The sequence below is a fragment of the Phasianus colchicus genome, chromosome Z (assembly GCF_987193195.1).
Source record: "Phasianus colchicus chromosome Z, bPhaCol1.hap1.1, whole genome shotgun sequence".
In the NCBI taxonomy this organism is placed as follows: Eukaryota; Metazoa; Chordata; class Aves; order Galliformes; family Phasianidae; genus Phasianus; species Phasianus colchicus.
Window position 1 is genome coordinate 61,813,093 of NC_143476.1, and position 23,279 is coordinate 61,836,371.

General features: G+C 37.7%; 1 long non-coding RNA gene across 2 annotated transcripts in view; it reads left to right on the top strand.

Annotated features, from left to right (window-relative positions):
* Positions 1 to 2,324: 2,324 nt before the first annotated feature.
* LOC149913030 (uncharacterized) overlaps positions 2,325 to 23,279 on the top strand; it is a 345,134-nt gene continuing 324,179 nt past the window's right edge. The window contains exons 1-2 of one of the 2 annotated variants that reach the window (XR_016462319.1): positions 2,325 to 2,397; positions 2,639 to 2,745. This is a non-coding gene — a long non-coding RNA (uncharacterized LOC149913030). The remainder of the gene's footprint in view (positions 2,398 to 2,638; positions 2,746 to 23,279) is intronic. The other variant, XR_016462320.1, reaches the window with a different exon arrangement.

Consider the following 23,279-nt stretch of genomic DNA (forward strand, 5'->3'; position numbering starts at 1 on the left):
ACCTGCGACCAGCTGCAGCCGCGGCTGCCGCGCCCCGCGCTCACCCGGCTCGCCCACGGCGCTCCGCGGGCTGATCCGCCTGCGGCGGGCAGGCAGGCGGAGCGCCCCGCGGCGGGGAAGGAGATTGCACTTCGCATCCCTCGCCACAGGCCCCTCTGGCTGAGTAGAGCATTGGCAGAACCCTAGGCCCGCTCTATGTCTCTTGTTGGGTTCAGGCCCGTGCTTGAGGCTTAGCATGAGGAGGAGGCTGCGGCTCTACAGTCGCTGTGTGCCAGAGAGGCTCGCGAGGTAGAACCGCGCATTTAAGGATTGAGAAACGTGAATTACGGGAAGAAAACACCTTGATTCTAAACACCCAGATGGGGAAAAATATATATACTTATATATGTTTCTTAAAAAGCTATAAGAGATAACCAGCATGCTGAACAAAGTTGCATTTTAATGCAGATGAAGTGGGGAAAACAAACAAACAAACAACAACAACAACAAACCCAAACAACAAAACAACCCCAGCAACAAAACACAAAACAATAAAAGCTACCATCATCAATAAAAACAAGCAACAACAACAACAACAACAAAGCAACATATTTTTTGTAGTCTTTCGTAAATGATTTAAAGTCTATGAAGAGCATTTTTTCACAGTTGTGGGGAGACTAGGGATTGCAAATGTTTCTCTTCGAAGACAGTATTGACCAGTATTAGAGGTACCTTTGTAAATTAAATCTCGATGGGATCCTATTTCTGGAAAAATCTTAATTAAAAATAGCGCACACAAAACTGTATTCTAACAGAAAGAAATTCCCCACCCCCACCCCGTCTGCTCCCAGATCTTACTGATGTCAGTGGGACTGGGAATCTTGCAGCAAACACCCCAGCATTCTGCTGTAGTGCAGGGGGGGTGGGGGATTCAGACGCTCTTATTGCTGGGAGATACTTTGAGGGCAAAGTAAAAGTGTCCCCCGGGAGCAGTGCTCTGCTGCTGCTGCTGCCGCCGCCGCCGTCTCTGAGATGCTACAGTATCAGGAGAAGAAGAAAAGAAATGAGTTTGGAGTTGATGTACACGCCGGAGCAGCAGTAAAAAGATATAAGATATCGACACGCTCAGCTGCATCTTGTTAAAAGCTTCCTGCGGGTTGGCAGAATGAAATCTTTATTTAAAATACACAAACTATCGTCAAGGGAGGAACGGAAGGGAAAACACTAAAAGGGCCAAACGCTATGCTTAACCCACCGAAATAAGCAAAGGAGGAGGAGAGGAGACGAGATTGGTTTGGGGCAAACGGAAGGGAGGGAAGGGGAGAAAGGGGAAAAAGGGGGAGCTCTCCTTGCATTCCAGCCACAGCAGCCACCCAGGGACACGGTGTCTCCACTCAGCTTTGTAGAAACCCTTTCTCTTTGATGGTGATGATGATAGTTGCTCTGGTAGTGGGAAAGGGACTTTTGAATACCAGAGGGGTAATTTGTGCTCACACTTGAGCGTGAACGATAGGAAAACATGCCTAACCACCACATCCACGGCAGCAATCCCTTAAGTGGTGGTGATATTATTATTATTGCCAGCCAGTGGCTTTAAAGGTGCATTATTTTAATGCATTATTAATTGTTTTCCCAGGGAAAGAAGGAAACTGGGGATAGACTTATTATTATTAATAGCGAGGAAATCACTCGCTCCTTCCGCGCACGACGAGGAGAGAGGTGGGAGGAGGCAGCGCCGGAGGGAGGCGGCTGCGGAGCGTACCCCGCTCCCGGGTTCGTTGCGCGGCCGCGGCAATCACCTGCGGGGGCCCGGCGCAGCCCTCGCCTCTCGTTACCTGTGTCCCTACCCTCGCCCCGCTGCCCCAGCCTCCGGGCAGAAAGTTCCGCGGGCAGGGGCCAACATCGTGCCTGCCCAGTGCGGCCCCTCGGCATCTCCCCAGCCCCAGCTCCAGCCCCAGCTCCAGCCCCAGCTCCAGCCCCAGCTCCAGCCCCAGCTCCAGCCCCAGCTCCAGCCCCAGCTCCAGCCCCAGCTCCAGCCCCAGCTCCGCGCGGGCGCCGTGGCTCCGCGGGCGCCGAAGTTGCGGCAGGGCCGGGGGGCGGCCGCGACTGACAGCCATCAAGTGGCTCGTTAAGGAAATGCAGGTGAGCGGGCGGAGCAGTGGGAGCTGCGCGAGGCGCGGCGGGGAGTGCACCGCCCGGCCCGGCCCTCCCTGCGCCGTCTGCCTGCCTGCCTGCCTGCAGCCAGCGGTGCAGGGGACGGAGAGCGGGCCGACACTGTACCTCCGCCGGGAGACGCTCTACCGCCCCCCGCCCCGCCCGCACCCCCCTCCCCCTCTCCACCCCTTGCTCGCTGCCGCTCTCCTCCCTCTTTCCTATCTCTCGCTCTCTCTCTGCCGGCCTCGTCGGAGAGAGTTGTAGGTACCTACCCTCTCTGCTCCTCGCCAGCCCCCCAAACAAATTTTAGGGCGCAGAAGCCTCGGGAGGGCTTAAAAAATCGCTGGTAGGAAAAACAAAACAAAACAAAAATCTTGGGAAAGATGACTCTTTTGCAAGAGTCTGTTCGGAAAGCAGGGGTACCCCCAAGAAGCGAGAGGCAGCGGCGCTGGACCCCGCCAAAACAGACCTGCCTGATGTGGCATGTGCTTCTCTCTCTTTGCAGTTCCTTCGGGGCCTGTGTGGACTAAGGGCACAACCCGGCGCCTGACTGGCAGGAGGGAAAGCGGAGACTCCTTCAGGTTTCCAAAGAGGTCCGAGCGGACTGCATTAGTAAGTAAATGCTCCGTGCTCGGTTTCTGACCCTGTGTTCATGGCATATACACACAAATGCATGCACACATAGACGTGTATATATATATGTGTGTGTATTTGTGTGTGTGGTTTATGCTCTTAAGTCATGCTGCTCTGGTCAGAGAGGAACTTGGTTGTTGTAACTTGAACTATTTCCAGTGGAAAAAGTGCATGAAGTGGTTTGCTTATCGCTTATGAGAAAAAAAAATATATATATATATATTAAAGATGAACGTTTGTGTCAAGAACTGGGTATGTTTTGTGTAGTGTCTACCTTAGTCTGGGTATAGGTATGCATTAGCTTATAGACAAAACCTAAACAAAGAGATGCACCCTCAGGAGAGGTCTGAAGCACTGTGGCTTGTTAAGTAATGCCAGGTGACAGGGGATGCAGTATAAGGTGAAATGTGAGTGGACTATAAATATGCTGTGCTTTCAGATGTAAGCATTTTTTATATCATATATCTGAATTTGTTACCTTTTTCTTTTGAAGTGTTACGTGTGTAAAATGTATTCCTTTTTTCTTTTTGCTTTCCTTTTTTTTTTTTTTTTCTTCTTCCCCTTTCTTCTAATGATGGCAGATCCAGAAAACAGCGTTGTTTTCTAAGTTCTTTTATGGAACATACCCAAAAGTTCTGATGTTGTTTTTTTTTTCTTTTTTTCTTTTTTTCTTTTTTTCTTTTTTTCTTCCCAATATTTGGAGAAAGATCTTGGGGAAACAAAAGGGTGAACTCATTTGGAAGGGGCTCATGAGGAGTAAGATTGAGCTGAGCAGTAAAGCTGACAGAAAGTACAAAGATCAAATAGAGGCATGTCATGATGTGTCTACTGTTAGGTGTTATTTACCACTAAATGTATCTTCGTCTAGTGAAGAGAACTTTTGCAGGCATTATTTCCCTTGGGACAGTGGACCCTTTATCGACATTTGCTGCATCTCTTGCAGGAAACAGCTAGTACCAGTACTGAGGATTAACTGTTTCCTAGGTAGAGGGAGGAAATAGAGATGAGAAGTATGTCAATGAAAAACATTTGCTCATGCTTGCTAATATCTAAATAAAACCTTTGTGTTATGTCAGTAGAAATACAGTTGAGTCAGGTTTTTTGAGTGTAGCAGAAGAAATCAATAACATTTCAGCATTTTTTTAAATGTATTCCTGCCAAATGGACTTGGATTTGAATACTTCATGTTTTACTGTACCTTTTCTAGGGGCAATATGAATCTGAATGAAAGAAACTTACTTCTTTACAAATTCATACAAATCTGCACTATTTTACAGTACAATAGGATAATAAATGGGTTGATCTAGGCTGTACAACTCTAATGTAATGTATTATGCTTTTACTTTTCATCTAATCTGTCACTAGAAGTGGTTAAACATGTGCAGAATTAATGTTTATTAGGCATCTCAATGTGAAATTAATGTTGCATTTTCAGGTATGGTTCAACATCAGTCATGGCTAGTAAATGTCACCAGAAGTAAAAGTTAATTAGGGTCAAATAAAATGCTTTTCTTTGTGAAGTAAAGAAACTGTTTTTTCACATCAGTAAAGCTAGTTGGACAAAATTTATTTAGTAAATTCCTGTGACATGAGCAGAAATGCCTAAGATCAGCAATGGCAGAAGGACAGTGTTCAGAGTTGCTTTCAGGTATTTATAAACTTTAAGCTAGAAATAATTACAAAGTGTAGGCTGTAAGTTCTGAGGTACTGAATCAGGGTGATTTTCATTTCACATCACAGTACTTTTTGGGTAATTTATAGTAACATTTATGACAGAGAGAAAATGCCTGATGAAATTAGCTTAGTAAGAAATCTTATTATTTAAAAGCTATGAATTTATCATTCATCTAAAAAACAGAGATTTTTGTTTTGTTTTTGTTTTGTTTTCTTTGAGGAGGTAAAATTTTGAAGTGGCATATTGTTATGTTGAACTCCCTGCGGACAAAGCGTTAAAATAATATATCCAGCTAATTCAGATAATTTGCATGAACTGTTTTGAGACTGCAGAGAAGTTTATTAAGTTAAGCTTTTTGTTATGCTAGGTAGTCTCCCAGAGTACAGCATGTGATATTAAGTGCCTGATAAAGTATCTATTTTAACAATATCCTTGGAAGAAAAAAAAAAAAAAAAAAAGTCTACTTACATGTGACCTACATTGCTGAGTTTAGTTTGAATCACAGCAGGTTTTTGCTTTATTATTTCAGAGCATGGTCTTCACTGTTTTCTGTAAATCTAGGGATATCACTTGCCAATTCTTTGTTATCTGTATGAAAAGCCCCTTCACACATACTCTACTCTTGTTGTAATTACTCCTTGCTATTAGATAAAATGATCTGAGTCAAACTGTGGCAATTAATTTGGTATATGTTATATTTGATATAGGTATAGGTATGTAGAATTTTGATTGTAATTGTTGATAAAGGAGAGTGTAAAATCAGGTTAGACTGATTCAGTAGAAAAATGAGAGAACTTCACAAAGGACCTCTTGTTGTGATGGCAGTTACATCTTAAAGTTGATAAAGTTGGATATATCAGTAGTAATGTGTTTCATTACGCAATTGTTCTTGTTATTCAAATCATACAGTGGCCTGATGAAATATATTAGCAATCTGCAGGAATGAATGATTTTTCTCTAACCTGTGCTTATTTTAGCATTCCTTACTAAGAAACTCCAACTTACTTGCTTTAACTCGAAGCTGATAAAGTCATTGTTTATTTTAATATTAATCACATAGTGTATCAAATTTTGTGATGGTAAACTGTGATAGAACAAAAAGATAAACTATTACTTGTTATATGAAACTGTACTGAAGAAACTGCACACAAACACAATACTTGACAGCAAAAACTATTTAAAAATTATGTATGTGATAAATATCATGTAGTACACAGCTTAGTTAGCTTGGTTTCTAAATCTTATTTTAAAAACTAGTGCAGCATTAATAACTCTAATGTGCATGAGTACTAATTCCATAGGTTCAGAATGCTGCAGCAGGTTGGAACAACTATGATATCATTAGCTAAATCGGAAAACAGGCCAGTTCAGCATTTTGGGAAGGGATAATGATATGTTCCATGAGTGCAGATCTTGTTTAGTGTTCAAACAGATTAGTACGTGAAGCCCACATACTTAGAACCTAATTGATTTAGTATCACATTGGAGACTTGTAAGCAGCGCAGTCTTATTGGCATCAAATATAAATTTAACAGTGCTATTTATGAGAGGTTCAGTAATTTAGTGTTAGATTTAGTTATCTATACTCAATAAAGGTAGGTTTTGTTTTGTCATCAGTAGCCCTAGGCATTTTGGGGAAACTAGCTGGAGAGAAGAAAGTAGGGATAAAAGTATAAAAAACCAATGAAACAAAAAAAACCCCAACCAAACAACAACAACAACCACAAACAAGCACCATGGAAATATCTTTAATAAAAAAAAAAAGGGGGGGGGGGGGGGGGAGGGGGGAACCTGAGGTATATCTATTTACATGCCTTTGGATTATTATTATTATTATTCACATTTACTTTATAAGGTTCTTAGTATTAGAAGTTTTTTAAGAGCTTTTAATTTATTTTGCCTTAATGGTTTATATTCCTACCAAAAATGGGTTAAGAAGGTATTTTATGTCACAGTGATGACAGAGTAATGACAATAGAGCCAAAAGGTATTGACAAGGAGTGCATATTATCTATACATTTTTTATATCTTTAGTTGTTATGAAAAACAGTAGCAAACAGATGGATTTAAAATTCTGATAGGAAATAAGCAGCAGGCAGGGATGAAGTAATTCTTGAACAGAAATTAAGTGTTTTTAACTGTAATAACAAAGATTAAGAGAAAGAAATGTGTGTTAGATTAGGCAAAATGAAGGCACAACAGGAGGGCATTTTTATCTTTCTTATCAGTTTTAGATGTCTGATGTTCAGCTTTTTCATTCTAGTAGTTTCTCTAGTAAGTTTCATGATAAAATAGTAACAGAAAAAATAGAGGTAAATATAAATTTTCCTAGAAATTACTACTTTCATGATCAATATGAACATGGAATAATGCATCTTTTTCCATTTATTGTCAGTATTTGCAGACATGCTCCTGCTTCTCTTTTTATTCTATTATATTAATATGCTCTGCTGAGTGAATATTGTTGTAAAATAAATATATTTTTTTTTTCATTTAATTGCTTTACTATTAACTTTGTTAATACTTACACGTTGACAAAAATAATCTATGTTTTCTAATCTTAAGCTCTAGCTGATTATTTTAAATGAGTGAAAACTGAAGAATCTGGTTTACAAAAATCAGTTTTAAAAAAATTCTGTGGGTAAGGATGTAAAATTGATCAAAATGCTAGTATGTTTTACATTTATGCTAAATAAATGCTAAATGATGCTTTTAAGTACATTAAAGTTGTTTGAAATTGTATTAGACTTTTCATGTTATGCACACTTACATTGTACTGATATGTGAAATTAAGGTTTTAGAGAGGTGTCTGGAGAAAGACTTTTCTTTATGTCTGTTTGCAACATGAAAAGATTTTTTTTTTTTTTTTTTTTAATAAGAGTATTGTGTTAATACAGTTCCAACTGTAAGTACATGAGATAGATGTCTGGGCCTATAACATGCACCTTTCATTCAACTTGTAAGCAGCACTATTTTCTCTTAACACTGACTGAAAAATGTTAGTCTGCTACTTAGTTCTCATCTTGATATGAAGAGCAGGATGTGTGCTTAAGCTATTTTCTTCAGTATGTTTTAGGAAGGTTTTTCATAAAGTAGACAAGACTTCTTGGTGCATATGGTGCATTTTGCTCTACTCCTGATTTTGAAAATGAGAGCTGTATACAATGCCTGTCTAGAAATTGCTCTTCCTCCTTGGTGCTTCTTTATTTGGTTTTAGATTACCTGACTCACTTGTGAAACATTTATAACACTTCCTGGAAGCTTTTTTTTCACAGTGTAAAGATGTGTTGGTGAGGAAAAAAGAAATGTTTCAGGTGGAGTGAAACAGTTTCTGCCTTCTCTGTAAAAACAGTGACTTGTGGTTTAATGGAATGTGGGACTTTTTAGCTGCTCTAGCTATTATTGAAAGTGCGTAAGGTAAATTTGTATTTCCAGAGTGTCCAGATGACCTCCTGGTGAACTTCTTATAGGTGACAGAACAATTACTTTATGATGATTGATTTAAAGTGAGCAGCTTGAATAAAGGTCCTCTGGTGGCAGCAGGTTGGAAGTGTACACCAGCTAGTCTTTAGGGAGCTGTAATTCTTAAGATAATTGCAGAAGTAACAGTATAAAAACATTGCATATACTCTGAGTCTAGAAGTTAAGTGATTTTTAGATTCTCATACAGCATTTTAACAGTCATTGTGGGAGTATGTCACGCAAAGTAACTTCTCTCTATCTTTGATGCATTTTCTCTCTCCTACAGTCTTAAAATGTATCTTTCCTTGCCTTTCAAGACATTCAGTCTTGGCAGGCCCAGCGCTATACAGGACAGCATCTAAAGTAGTTCAGTTCCCTATTCTCCTCACTCGTCCTGCACTTTTTTTTTTTTTTTTTTTTTTTAATTAGCAAAAAGAAATCCTTTATAACTGCATTTAATATCATAATCATTTCAAGTCTAAAGATTTAGTTATTTACTTACTTTCAAGCAGCTGTTACTTCAGAACACCTTTAGTAGCATTTTTATATCCACTCTAAAAATATTATTTGGTAGACTTCATATTAACCTTGAAGTCTGTTCCTATACCTCATCAGAATTTGAATACAACATAATATCAATACCTGCTCATCATTATAAGGGAAAACAGCTATGAGTGACTATAAAAGTGCTAGCAATAATAAAACAAGACCTAAATTGCTCTCCATTTGGGTGGAAGTATGTAAAAATATATATTATATCAGGTACCACGTTGTTTGAAAACGACAGAAAAAAAACCCTATGGTATAGTGTGCTGACTGTCTTAAAAGATGTTGCTTTACACTGAAAAGAAGATGCTGTGATTTGGTAACAGGAAAAGCAACTTCAGTTCTCAATGGAAAGGTTTCAAAGGGGAGAATTCGTACAAGCTGTCTGTGTCTGAATGTATTGCTTTCCCTTTTCTTACTGTGGCCTTGACATTGTCAGGTGGCATCCTCAAATCTCTTAGAAGAACCAGAAGATGATAAGGAGCACTGTCTTAATTGAGATCATTACCTTATATTGAAATTTATTTTGGTATTTTTCTTCATCTAGATTATCCTTAAAGAAGTATCTTGTTTTTTTTGTTTTGCTTTTGACAGTTACTAAATGAGGGCTGCTCCGAGAATAATGCCTCCTATTTTATTATGTTGTTTCATGACATCTGAGGCAGATGGTGGTGGTATGTCAGGAGAGATATAATCTTCCCTCCAATATTCCATCACATTTTGTTGCTGTGCAACAGATGGCAGCAGAGGGGCAGCCTGTCCAATGGCATCTGATGTGGAAGTGTGTGTAATTGAATTCCTCCACATGGAAAAAATTGCACTCTTTGACATTCACTGATGCTTGCTAAACATTTGAGAAGACATAACAGTGGATGAGATGACAATGGTGCCTTTCAGCGATGATGACTCCTGAATTCTGAAAGCTGTGGTGACTGTGCAATGTGATGTTCTGGTCAGCCACACAAACCCTGTGTTTTCCTTTGGATAATAAGCCCCGTGTTTTTCTTTGGATAATTTATCAACAACTGCAGTTTTAAGCATAATTGTTCTTTGAACTTGGCATTTTTTTCACATGAAGAAAACTATTCACCAATGGCTCTTCTCCATAGCTGAAATTCTAGTCTTGAATTTTTTACAAATCTAAACTTAAAAAGCTGCAGAAAAGCATTTGCTTGTTTTTGCAGTTCCAGATACAGATACTCTGATGTGGTCCATGTAATTGATTTGACTCCTCTTTCTCTTCTCAGTTAAACAGTATCTTATGCCATATCCTTGAAGCTAAGATCAGCTAGTGAGGGTGGAGACTGCTTTGCTGTGTGCCTCAACAAGGAAGTCTGTAAACCTTCCAAAACAAAAGGCACATAGGTCACAAAGCATGAGTACAAAGTGCTCTTAATCATTCTCCCTATACTTGTGATCTGCAAAATTCATTTATTCATTGAGAATAAATGTATATAGTAGTAGTATATAAAAGTTGTTACGTGGAAGAAAAGAGGAATAATTTGGAAGCTGGGTTAAATTGTTTTCTTCTGCATTTCTAGAACAAAGTGCAATAGCCTTTGAATACAATTTTTTTTTTTTTTTTTTTTTTTCCAAGCATTTATTCTAAGGGGTCTATAAGAAATGAAAATGCCATGTTCCATACAGGATGCCACTGACTAGAATGAATTAGGGATGATTTTTTTTTATTTTTTTTTTCCCGTACCTTTATATATATGCGTATATATAAAAAAATCTAGAATAAAATCATTTCCTGAGCAATTTTGATAATACTCCTCTTATTTTAAGATCTCTTTCCATTGAGCACCCGCTCTATATTATTTGCTCTCTGTTCTATGATTGTTAGAGAAACATGAAATTTATATTACATAGAAAGCAGCATTTTGCACCACATATAACACTCATTTTTCCTTATCAGCTGTGGATTTTTTCAGGTTTCTGTAGGTGTGGAAGAGAAGCCTCTGGTGTTTCTTTTATCACATTGACAAAAGAGTGTAAACTAGAAAGTATCCAAACTCAGTTGTGATCAGGATTAGCTTTGTTCTGTACTGTGGAGGCCTTTCCCAAGTTCCTCGTGTTTTCCATCTTCTCCTTTTTTATAATTCTTCCCTGCAGAAGGCAGGGACACTAGGTATTTTGGAATCAGCTCATACCTGTTTTTTTTGTTTCTTCTCACCTATACTGAGGATAATCACTCTTCCTCTGTAGATGAGAATTCACATGACTCTTAAGATGTGGTAATTTCTTACTAAATTTTCTTACTAATTTTCTTAGAAATGGTTAAAATTGAGAGAGTTTTCCAGGCTATACAACTATTAGGTATTTCCTGATAAAGGGTGAGAGGTGAAGAATTAGCTGATAAGTATACTGTAATTTCAGTAATCTAAGAACATGAACATCGAGCAGTTCTTTGTTTAGAAATGTGAACTGTGGGTATTCATATTCCAGTGTTGTATCTAGTACTTTCTTCTTTTCGGAAGACAAGGATTTTTTTTCACTTAAGATTAATTGTATCAGGAGCTATCAGAGATCTCCATTAAGTCAGCAATTTTGCTTAACTATCAGATTAACATTATATGTTGGAGAAATTCTGAAAATCTTATCACAATATGCGTGTACATGTATATATTGGTACATGCTGAAGTGACATAAATCTTAGCCTCATATTCTTTAACAAGCTTGTGTTTTTTGTTTGGTTGCTTGATTGCTTTATTTTGCATTTTTCTTCTTTTTCTCCCTCTTCATAAATTATGTATGGAGTCCAAAAGCTTCTGCTACTAACTTTGCTTAATCCACAGAATCAACTTGTGTGCTTTTCTTTACTGTCCTGGTGCCTCTGATACAACCTACTGCAGAGCTTGAGAAACATTCAGTTTTTTATCTGCTACTTTGTTAGATAACCTTTAAAAAAAAAAAAAAAATTATATAAATCAAATATATATATAAATATATATATTTTATATATACATATATATATATTATATATATATATAATTTTTTATTTCTTAGAAAGAAAAGATGGACCAAGGGATCTGTGTAATATAATTATGCTGAGATGAGGCGTGTTTTCTGTTTCTGCATTATTGACATCTTCACCATTATGCAACTGATAAAGATTACTGGCAATAATATTTTCTTCTGAGGTCAAGCCTATTGATTTTTGGAGTGTAGACAGAGTTGATGTGATAAATCTTGTGATAACAATTATATTTGGAATTATTTTTTAACATAAGTTCCATTGGAAAAAAGTTTCAAGAATTTTTTTTAGCTTTTGATATGTATTTGCTGTAGGTATTTGAGTATTAGGTTTATTAAATGATTGTTGCAAAAGACATCTAAATCTTCTTCTCAATGAGTGATAGTGGAAATAGGGTACATGAGAAAGATCCAGCTCATGGATATCTCTAAATGTAACCTATTTATTAAGGTTTTAGTGTAGTGAGAGAAAGATCCAGCTCATGGATATCTCTAAATGTAACCTATTTATTAAGGTTTTAGTGTAGTGAGAGAATAGATGCAGTATGTGAGCCAGAAACAATTTCCTTAAACACAAGGAAGTGAGTCAAAAGTTATCCTAATAATTACAAAGATATTTAAGAATAAGATAAAGAGAACAAAGGAACCCTTACTCTATATCATTTTATCTAATTTTATTAATACAAACAACCTCAAGAAATATTCCATCCTGCTCAATATGGTGTACTGGCTCACACAAACTCTAGCATCTATTTATGGTTTTTCATTGGATTTTTGTATTTTATTAGCTTGGGAAAACTTAGAAAAATAAAATATATTAAGCCAAGTTGAGGTTTTCACTCTGTATCTCTAAAACCAGTACAGTGCCACAAGATATTTGTTGTCATTTATGTCAGCATCTTATTATAAGAAATTTGTGATCCAGATGAAACTAGAGAGATAATAAAGAAGGCATCTAATAACTATGATAATAGTAATGATGATGATGTTATGTGTTTAAATGAGAGCTAGATCACAGTGTAAACTTCAGAGGAAATATATTTTTCCACTGTAGTAGAAACTACTGTAGCAGCTGTCTCACTGTTAACTAAAAATGCACTTTTTACAATCAGTTCTCACATAAGCAGAAATAATAGTTTCTAAAGGATTACTGTATCAAATAATGGCTAAAATAATGTTAGCAAAGATCTGAGAATATTTCATGTAAGTGTCTCTGAGCAAAATGTATTGCATACAGCTTAAGCTCTGCTTTGTATTTTATGGTACAGTATGCAATTTTAGTTTGTTTCTTTGTTAGTATAATTATGGGAATACCTAGTGATTATACCACATCCTCATCTGTTGTAGTCATTTTAAATTATAAATGTACAATCTAAGTTATTGCAAAGTACAATATCAGCTTAATCTTCTTCTATAGCACTTTTTTAGTACCTTTTGGGTGTCTTTGTCACAAATAGCAATGATTCTTGGTGGCAGTTATCTGTAACACCATATATTTATTTTCTTAAAATAATTTATTTTCTTTAAAAAAAAAAAAGTACAGTTTTAAAATATGTGGTAATGTACTAGGAAGTCAGTTCTTAATAACAGTACAGAATTATTTTAAAAGATGAATGTCTGTGTTAGTTTTGTCCAGGAAAACAAAGATTTTTTTATCCTTTATTTATAATCAGCAGGGGATGAGTTAAGGCCAGAAAGAAGCACCATGGTCTTGTTTGCTTACTACTTGACTTAAAATGAGGACAGAGTCCTACATGCCTTCTGCACTTGGGAGTAATTTTCTATCTGAAATTTGTCACACAGGTCCACCCCTTTTCTGTTATCCATCTATATAAGACAAAAAATTTAGAAGTTTATTTAGTGATCAGGAAAAACGCGGATAAAGAAACTAAAGACAGTTAAAAAATTACCTCAATTAAAAATTGGCGATGTGTTTGTGGCAAGCCTGTGCTTTTTTCCATGATGATAGCTACAGTGGGGTGTAATGATGAATCTTTGCTGTGATCTGACTGAGAATGTAGGTGAACAATATCTTTTTTCTCTGGAATTTTTAAAATATAATGACCATTTGACTAACTCAATCTCTAAGTCAGAAAAATGAAGCCTATCTTACTGAGAACTTGTGGCTATCTTGCCTTTATTTACTGCATTCGTTTATCTTGCCTTCAGTTGAAGTGGCTTACAGAGTTTTCCTCTCTTGAGTTCTATCCTTTGATTTGCAGCTTGAGGAGCAAACCAGTAAAAGAATTAAGTGCTAGGAGTTAAGGGAATTATGTTTCCATAGTCCATGTTTAAAGTGAGCATAACTTTCTTTCCTTCAACATATTTATTCAGAGATGCTTTTCATATATATATACATATTTCCACTTGTAAAACTCATGTCTGTTTACATTGTCTGCCTAAATAGAAGACTGTGGTATAGCACAGTAATTTGATTTTTATTCCAGTGAAGTCCTGTGAGAATGAGAACTAGTGAATTCTGAAACAAGACATTTAAACAGTTATATAGGTGTCTATTCATTGTTACTGGGAAGAAAAAGTCCCATCTTTCAAGTGTGACAGATGTGTACAGACATCAATGAAACAGGAACTAAAGTGTTAATTGGATTATATTTCCCTGAGCTGCGTAATACATCTCTCAATCCCTACAGCCCTTTACTTACCTTCAGAGGAACAACTGTGTATTTTCAGTTGTAAATGGAAAAACATGAATGATTGGAGTGCCAAATTGGTCAGTTTTATGAAGCAAATATGTTCACTAGAGAACAGTATGGAACTGCAATGCTGTTCAACTGCTTCTAACAACCATCAGTTTATGCCTCCCATCAGCAAAGATTTCACAGACAAAGCAGTAGAAAGGAACCTAGAGGGAAAGATACTCTCCAACAAACCCCCTCAGACAAGGAATTAGGTCTTTGTCTCATCTTTTCTGCAACACACTTCCAGCACTGCTTCCTTACTAACACCCTTACAGATATTGTAAAGTGTAGTGAACTCTTGATTTATTATAAATATGAACATTAACATGATTGGTGAATTTCAGTAGCTACAAGCAAGTTGTATCTGCAAAACTACACTAAAAAAAGAAATTGTTATTGTATACTTTCAGAACAATGCTCGTAAATATGTGTCATTTAGTCTTTGTATTATTTTATTTAACAATAAATTAATATTATGTTCCCATAATGACTTTTGTAGTTACCTTTGTTTGAAGGAGGCTAATGTGTTTTATATATACACTGTATAGGAAAGACTGATACATAGCACACCTCTTTGCTTTATTTTCACTTTTCTTCTTCTTAAAAAAATCTACAATAACTGTAAAGATTTCAAGAAGTGATAATTAAAGTGTATGAACTAGCAGTATGAACTAACTCATTTATTTGTGTTATATTAATTAGATAGTTGCAGAGACATGCATAGATATGTACATAAAAAAAATGCAGGTCATAAACTAGTATTGTACAGTTCTTCAAGGGGGCTTATAGAAAGATGATTATGAACTATTTACGTGGTGTCATGGTCATAGAACAAGGGGGAATGGTCTTAAACTAAAACAAAGGAAGTTTAGATTAGATTTTAGGAGGAATTTTTTTTACTTAGAGGGTGGGGAGGCATTGGGACATTCTGATCAGGGAAGCTGTGGATGCCCCATCCCTAGAGATGTTCAAGGCTAGGTTAAATGGGGTCCTGGGTAGCCTGGTCTACTAAGTGGAAACCCTGCCTGTGTCATGGCAATTGGAGCTATATGATTTTCCAACCCAAGACAGTCCGTGATTCTGTGATCTTTAAGGTCCTTCCCAACTCAAGCCATCCTGTGACATTACTATAGTACTGCATACAAATATCAAAATTACAGGTTATTAGCCTCTGTGTACCATAAGAATCATGGGTCCAGTTGACCTAGTTAATGCATTACTAGCAAGAGTACTTTTTCATGTGCTTCTTTTACACAAATTCACTATCAGCTAGAAAATGTAAGCATTTCAAGTCAAAGTTAACACATTGTGAGTGAGTGCTATACTCTTTCTCACAAGAATATATGATTCACATTTTAAGGGAAGATGGTAAAACATGAATGGCAAAATCTATTAGTTACAACAGAAGTAGCCACTCAAAATATTTTAAAACTAAAAGGAGACATTTTTTTTTACTCTTTCTGGATGGTAGGTTCTTAACTGTAGTTACACTGGTTTGATGACATCATATTTGATTGCTCCAAATCCAGTTGCGTGGCACATCTATATAGACTTAGCTATTTAACATTGTTGTTTCCAGAAGGAAACCTTTTCTTATGAGGGAGTTACTTAAGCAAAAGTATGCAAAAGGTTATAGTGCTACGTACTATCACATAAGCTTTCAAAATTACGAGAAGTTGTATATTTGATCTGAAGGGCTATAGGACAGATAATATCTGAAGGGCTATAGGACAGATAATATGCTGCATTTGCAGTACAGTGCAATAATCTGGTACCTTCATTTAATGTCTTGAATGTAATATTTTATATGCATTTACAAGCTGGAAAACCAAGATGTCATTACTTATTAGTTCATTAAAAATATTTTGTAAACAATTGAATTTAAAAATACTTGTTTCAGCACAGAATTCTGTATGGGTTCCCTAAACATATACACGATCTCAGGGATTCCCATGCATAGGAAGGTAGTCTTACATTCAAGCAGCAGATTTTAAGTAGTTCAAGATTTATTTATTATTTATTACTTTTTTTTTTTTTTTTTTTTTTTTCAGAAGAGGAACTAATACAAGAAACACCATTGTATCAGTCAAGAACTGCCATAAAATGTGACTTCATGATATATATTTCTAAACTATATTTATTGTCTGTAATATTTCAGAATTGCAAGAGCAAGGAAATTATGGACTAAAATGGAAACAGGCTGTATGAAGAAGCTTTCAGATACTGTCCTTAGCTTGTTCGAGTATTATTGACTTGGGACCACAAATAATGTTGCATGAAAATATCTGAACTCTTAAGTCAGTTCAACAAAAGGAGAATTGGAAAAATAAAACAATAAATCATAATGAGTAAGAACGAATGCCTACCCGAGTATTTTTAGGGTAGAATCTTTATCCAGTCCATTTATTGCTTTCAAGTAAGAAAAGAGAAGAAGCAAATGCAGGAAAAATAATAATTAAAAAAAAAAAAAAAAAAAAAGGTAAACGCAAATCCATACAAACTTAGTATAAATGTAAATGAAAATATTCACCTGAAGTAGCTTATTGATAAACAAAATGGATTTCAGATGTACTAATAGATATGTTTAATCATTTCCTTCAGCACACAAAACCAGATTAACAGAAAATGATAGGAACTGTCACCAAAAGGGAATAAAGTCTTCATTGAGAAGACTGTCTCATCAGTTCAATTTTAGGATGACCATAAAAAGATGATAACCTTAATTAAGAAAAGTTCTTCTAGAGTCTCTTTTATAGGCTCTATTTGAATAGGATAACAGTTTCTCCAACAAACTTAATTTCTATGGTAAGTAGCTGGATTTAGAACCTGTCCTCTGCTCCCAGTTTCCTGCCTGGAAATCTGACCAGAGAAATTAAGATTTTCAAATGGCCTCATAGGTAGGAATAGGTTCATTTTTTAGTTTCTGGATCTGTGTCATAAAACATTCCAGCTGTTCTTCATATGTAGATACTGCATGGAAATAATGTGATCTAAGGAAACTTCTGGGTTTTGTGCTCAGTAGAAACGAGGATATTGATGAAAAACCTTGATTGATTCTTGAGTAGAATTTGATTATTGAAAATTTACAACAGTAATGGCTATGGAGATTTTTTTTTTTTTTTTTTTTTTAATAGAAATGCCGTTTATATTAGTTTAAACATTCATTACTTATGCATGTATACATGTTTCATGGTCATGGGCCAGTGTCAGAGCAATTCATTTGGTTTGCAATTCTGCTTAAAATGCAAATTCCTTTAAGACTGCTAGTCCTTACTGTAGGATATTGAAATATTGATACTGAATTATAGACATGCAGAAGTCAAGCTAACTATTCAAGAAACATCACTTATGTAGTAGGACTTTTCTCTGTATCTCAGGTTGTTATGACTATGAAATGTTCATGCACAAGATAACTTAGTTATAAACTACTGTTTCATGTTCTGAGGAGGATATTTAACTTCATAGAATCATAGAACTGTTAGTTTTCCTTGCAAGAGTCCTTAGATATAAACCAGTTTGAATTGCCCTACCATAAGCAGGGTTGCCACCCACTAGATAAGGCTGCACCAGGGCACCATCCAACCTGGTCTTGAAAACCTTCAGGAGTGGGGCATCCAGCAATTCTCTGGGTAATCTGTTCCAGTGCCTTACCACACCCTCGCAGTGAAAATTTTGTTCTTAAAGTCTAATCTAAATATACCTTCTTTCAGTGTAAATTCGTTTCCCTTGTTTTATCACTATTTATCAGTGTAAAATATCAGTATCCATCTTGATTGTAAGCTCTCTTTAAGTATTGGAAGGCTGTAATAAGATTCTCCTGAAACATTCTGTTCTCCAGACTGAACAAGTCTAGCAGCCTCAGCAGGAGAGGTATTCCAGCACCTGATCATCTTTGTGGCCTCCTTGGACCCACTCTAACAGCTCCACATCTTTGTTGTGCAGGAAGCTTCAGGCCTGGGTGCAATAATCTGGGTGAGGCCTTGTGAGGGCAGACTAGAGGGGAACAATCACCTCCCTCACCCTGCTGGCCACTCATCTTTTATACAGCCCAGGATACAGTTGATTTTCTAGGCTGCAAGCACACTTTGTCATCCAGAATTCCCATATCCTCCTCTGGGCTGCTCTCAATGAGCGCTTCTCCTAGTCTACAAATATATCTGGGATTGCCCGGACCCAAGTACAATACCGTGTAATTGGTCTTGTTGAATCTCATTTTGCTCATGCATATCCAATTCTCTAGCTTATCCAGTTTCCTTTGTATGGCATCCCTTGCTTCTGTTGTATCAAGTGTAATCTGCAAACTTGCTGAGAATGCACTCAGTTTCACTATCCAGGTCATTGTAAATTTAAGAGCACTGATTCCAGGACAGACCTCTGGAGGACACCACTGATGACCAGCCTCCATCTAGACATAGATCTGTTGACCATAACACTGGCTGCAAAAATCCAAACAAATTTTTATCCTCTGAATAAACTCTTCAAATTCAGAGATGTGGTGTGGGATCATAGCAAAGGCTTTGTAGAAGTCCAGGTAGATGATATCTGTTGCTCTTTGTCCATATGCCAGCAGGTTGTTCAGGCATTATTTGCCCTCTGTGACAGCCTGCTGGCTGTCTCATATCATCTTGCTGTTTTACATTATCTTCTTTTTAACATCATTGTAGGTGATATGGACAGTGGGATTGAGTGCATCCTCTGCAAGTTTGCAGATGATACTAAGCTGAGTAGTGCAGTCGATACAATGGAGGGAAGGGAAGCCATCCAGAGGGACCTGGGCAGGCTGCAGAAGTGGGCCATGGGAGCCTCATGAGGTTCAACAAGGCCAAGTGCAAAGTTCTGCACCTGAATCAAGGAAATCCCAGGCACAAATACAGTCTGGATGGGGAGGGCTGGAATGCAGTCCTGAGAAGAAATTGGATGTGTCAGTTGGTGAAAGACTCAGCATGAGCCTGCAATGCATGCTTGCAACCCAGATAGCCAACCTTATCCTGCATTGCATCAAGAGAAGTGTATCCAGCAGGTTGAGGAAGGTGATTTCCTCTACTCTTTTGAGACCCCACCTGGAGTACTGCATCCTGTTTTGGAGCCACCAATGCAAGAAGGAAATTGAGCTATTGGAATGAGTCCAGAAGAGGGCTACGAAGATGATCAGAGGGCTGGAGCTCAGCCTGTTCCTACAAGGAACAGGCTGAGCGATCTGGTACTGTTCAGCCTGGAGAAGAGCAGGCTCCATAGGGACCTTATAGTGTCCTTCCAGTACCTGAAGGCAGCCTACAGGAAAACTGGAAATGGATTTTTTGTAAGAGCATATAACAATAGGACAAAGGGAAATGATTTAAACTAGAAGCAGGTAGATTTATACTAGATGTTAGGAAGAAATTCTTTACTGTGAGGGTGGTGAGACACTGGAACAGGTTGCCCAGGGAGGTTGTGGATACCCCCTCCATGGAAGCATTCAAGGCCAGGCTGGATGGAGCTTTTAGCAGTCTGGTCTACTGAGTGGTGCCCCTGCCTATAACATAGGGATTGGAACTAGATGATCTAAAAGGTCCCTTCAAACCTAAACCATTCTATGATTGTCCCAGGCTCACCAGCCCAGATCTCCTTTTGATGTTTCTTAAAAACAGGAGTGATATTTCCCTTTTTCCAGTCACTGAGGACTTCGCTTGTCAGCCATATACGATGGAGGCTTGGCAACCACATCAGCCTCTTCCTTCAGAACCCTTGGGTATATGTCATAAGGGCCTCGTAGACTTGTACATCTTTAGTCTAATCAGGTGGTCTAAGACTTGCTCTTCCCTTAGAGAGGGATGAATTTTGCTCCCCCAACTCCTGAGTTTCAGGGAGATCCTCCCAGGAATAGGAAGGCCCTAAAGAGGGATTTGGACAGGCTGGGTCACTGGACAAAGGCCACTGGGTTGAAGTTCAGCAAGATCAAGTACTGGGTCTTGCAATTTGGCCACAACAACCCCAAGAAATGCTACAGGCTTGAGGCAGAGTGGCTGGAAGATTGAGTAGAAAAAAATGGACCTAGCGATATTTGTTGTTGCTTGGTTGAATGTGAGTTAGCATTATGCCCACGTGGCCAAGAAGGCCAACAGAATCCTGGCTAGTATAAGAAATAGTGTAACCAGCAGGAGCAAGAAGGTGATCATTTTCCTGCATTCAGCACTGGTGAAGCTGCACTTTGAATACTGCTTTCAATTTTGGGCCTCTCACTACAGGAAAGACATGAAAGCCCTGAAGCATGTCCATAGAAGGCAACAAAGCTTGTGAAGGGTCTGGAACACAAGTCTTATGAGAGGTGGGGGAACTGGGAGTGTTTAGTCCGGAGGAAAGAAGGTTCAAGGGAGACCTTATTCCTCTCTACAGCTACCTAAATGTTATGGCAAGGTGGGAGTCATCTTCTTTTCCCACATAAATAGCAATAGGACTAGAGGTAATGACCTCAAAGTTGTGCCAGGGGAGGTTCAGGTTGGATATTAAGAAAAATTTCTTCAACAAAAGAGTGATCAGGCACTGGAATGAGCTGCCCTGGAGAAAGGTTGAGTCACTGTCCCTGGATGTATTAAGGAAATGTTTAAATGTAAAACTAAGGGATGTGATTTAGTGGAAAATATCGGTTATAGATGAATGGTTAGACTAGATGATCTTGGAGGTTTTTTCCAACTTTTCTGATTCTATCTGCCTGGGGATAGCGAGGCCCTGCAGAGGGATCTGGACAGGCTGGATAACTGGGCTGAAGCCAATGGGATGAGATTCAACAAGACCAAATGCCAGGTCCTGCACTTCGGCTGCAACAACCCCAGGCAACACTACAGGCTTGGGGCAGGGTGGCTGGAAGACTGTGTAGAGGAAAAGGACGTGGGGCTATTGATTGATTGATTGATTGATTGATGCTTGGCTGAACATGAGCCAGCAGTGTGCCCAGGCCAGTGGCATCCAGACTTGCATCAGAAACAGTGTTGTCAGCAGGAACAGGGAAGTAATCATCCTCCTGTACTCAGCACTGGTGAGGCTGCACCTCGAGTACTGTGTCCAGTTTTGGGCACCTCACTGCAAGAAAGGCATTGAGTCCCTCGAGCGTGTTCAAATAAGGGCAACAAAGCTGTTGAGGGGTCTGGAGCACAGCTGAAGGAGCAGAGATTGTTCATTCTGGAGCAGAGGAGGCTCAGGGGAGAGCTTGTTGCTCTTTATAACAACCTGAAGGCAGGTTGTAGTGAGCTGGGTGTCAGCCTCTTGTGTAACTGGTAATTAGACTAGAGGGAATGGCTTCAAGCTGCGCCAGGGGAGATTCAGGCTGGATGTTAGGAAATATTACTTCTCTGAAAGAGTGGTCAGGCACTGGAATGGGCTGCTCAGGGAGGTGGTGGAGTCACCAACCCTGTCGGTGTTCAAGGAACGCTTGGATGTTGTGTTGAGGGACATGGTTTAGTGAGAACTATTGGTGATGGGTGAATGGGTGATCCTGTGGGCCTTTTCAAACCTTGGTAATTCTATGGTTCTCTTAAAATTTACCCCTAAATTTATAGTTAGTAGTGTACTTTAAAGTGGCTCATAGTTTTGGAGAATTTTTATACCTGAGTTATGAATTAAATTTTTATTTTCTTCTGATGTTTCTATGCAAGTTTTTAAGGATAGGTTTTGAAAATATATAATGCATATGATATAAGTACATATTATGTAATATATATCATGAGAACTGGAGAGCATTATTAAATCAGTATTTTGTTTCCTGTTGAGACTGACACAAAGTTTGAATTATAAATGCTAAAACCAGTGTTATTTAAGTAATTTAACCAAGCTTCTCTGAGACACTGAAAGAGAAGTTATCACTTTTTTTTTTTTTTTTTTTTTTTTTTTACCTTTCTTTAACAGTGTTGAAGTAAAATCTTTGTATATTCACTTCTTTGAAGCACGAACAGTAAATGAGGAAATAAACTTATTTGGATTTGGTGACGTATTCTTCAAAAGAAATATTATCTTTCAGTATGGGGACATCACAATTATTCCAGGCCTACTGATATTTTCCAAGACTTTAGTGTTGAGCATATCTGATATCCTAGATGAAAAAAAAAACAGTATGACCTTTTGGCACTGTTTTCCATTCAGTAAAGTGATGATTTCAGTAGTTCAACTTCAGAACACTGTATTTCAATTCAACTTTGCTGCTAGTCAGTGAACTTTATCAGATATCAGATGGGTTACGAAAAAACACCAGTTAATAATTGTTAGTCAAGTTTTGAAATGTTCTCTGACTTGAAACAAGTCAAATAAGTGATTTTTTGTAATGTAATTCCCCACATAAACAACTTGTAGTGACAATAATCTTTCTTACTCAAGGAAGACTCTGGGAAGATTATGTCTGCAAGTCACTTTTAGATCATGATTGTATTTGGTGATACTGGTTTAGCCAAATTTAAATAAGAAAAAAATAAAAAATAAAAAAAGGAGAGTGAAAAAAATGAAGTAATTCAAGTAAGTATTTTTGACAGCAATTACTTGTTTATAGAAGTAATTTTTAATGTTTCTTTTTTTCTTTTCTTGTTTTGAAGAGTATTTAACATGAATTGTGTGGGAAAAAAAAATGTGTTTTGTTATTGTTTTGGGTGGTTTTGTTTTGTTTGAAAACTTCCTGGTATTCTGGAATGGATTTCAACTACAGAAATAGGAATAAAAAATGTTGCATTTCAGCAGAAAATGACATCTTAAGATTGCTTTTGACTTAATGACTCTCAACTACAATATTGATTCCTGATCAAAGTGTTGAGAATACGAGTAGCAGTTCTAGGACTCCTTGTAGTACATTGGAGTTATTCCTTTCATCCAAGAGAATGCCATCATGAAGAGCAACAGAGCCAGAGTAGAATAGAAGAAGTAAAGGAGCATAGAGCAAGCGGTCTAAAGAATGCAGTGGCTTTCTGTTAATGAGACATATTTCACAATAATTCATTCATCTTGATTCTGAAATGCCAAAAATTCATTGTGAAAACAAGAGCTGCTCTCTCTGTTTACAGCTGTGGGGTTTATTTTGTTTTGTTTTCTGAAGAGGAATGGCTCAAAATAATGGAATTTGTGAAGAAAAGTGAATTTAATGCAGGAACATTCCTGAAGTAGAATGTTGACCCTGTGCGTGTGTGGGAGAAAAATTACAT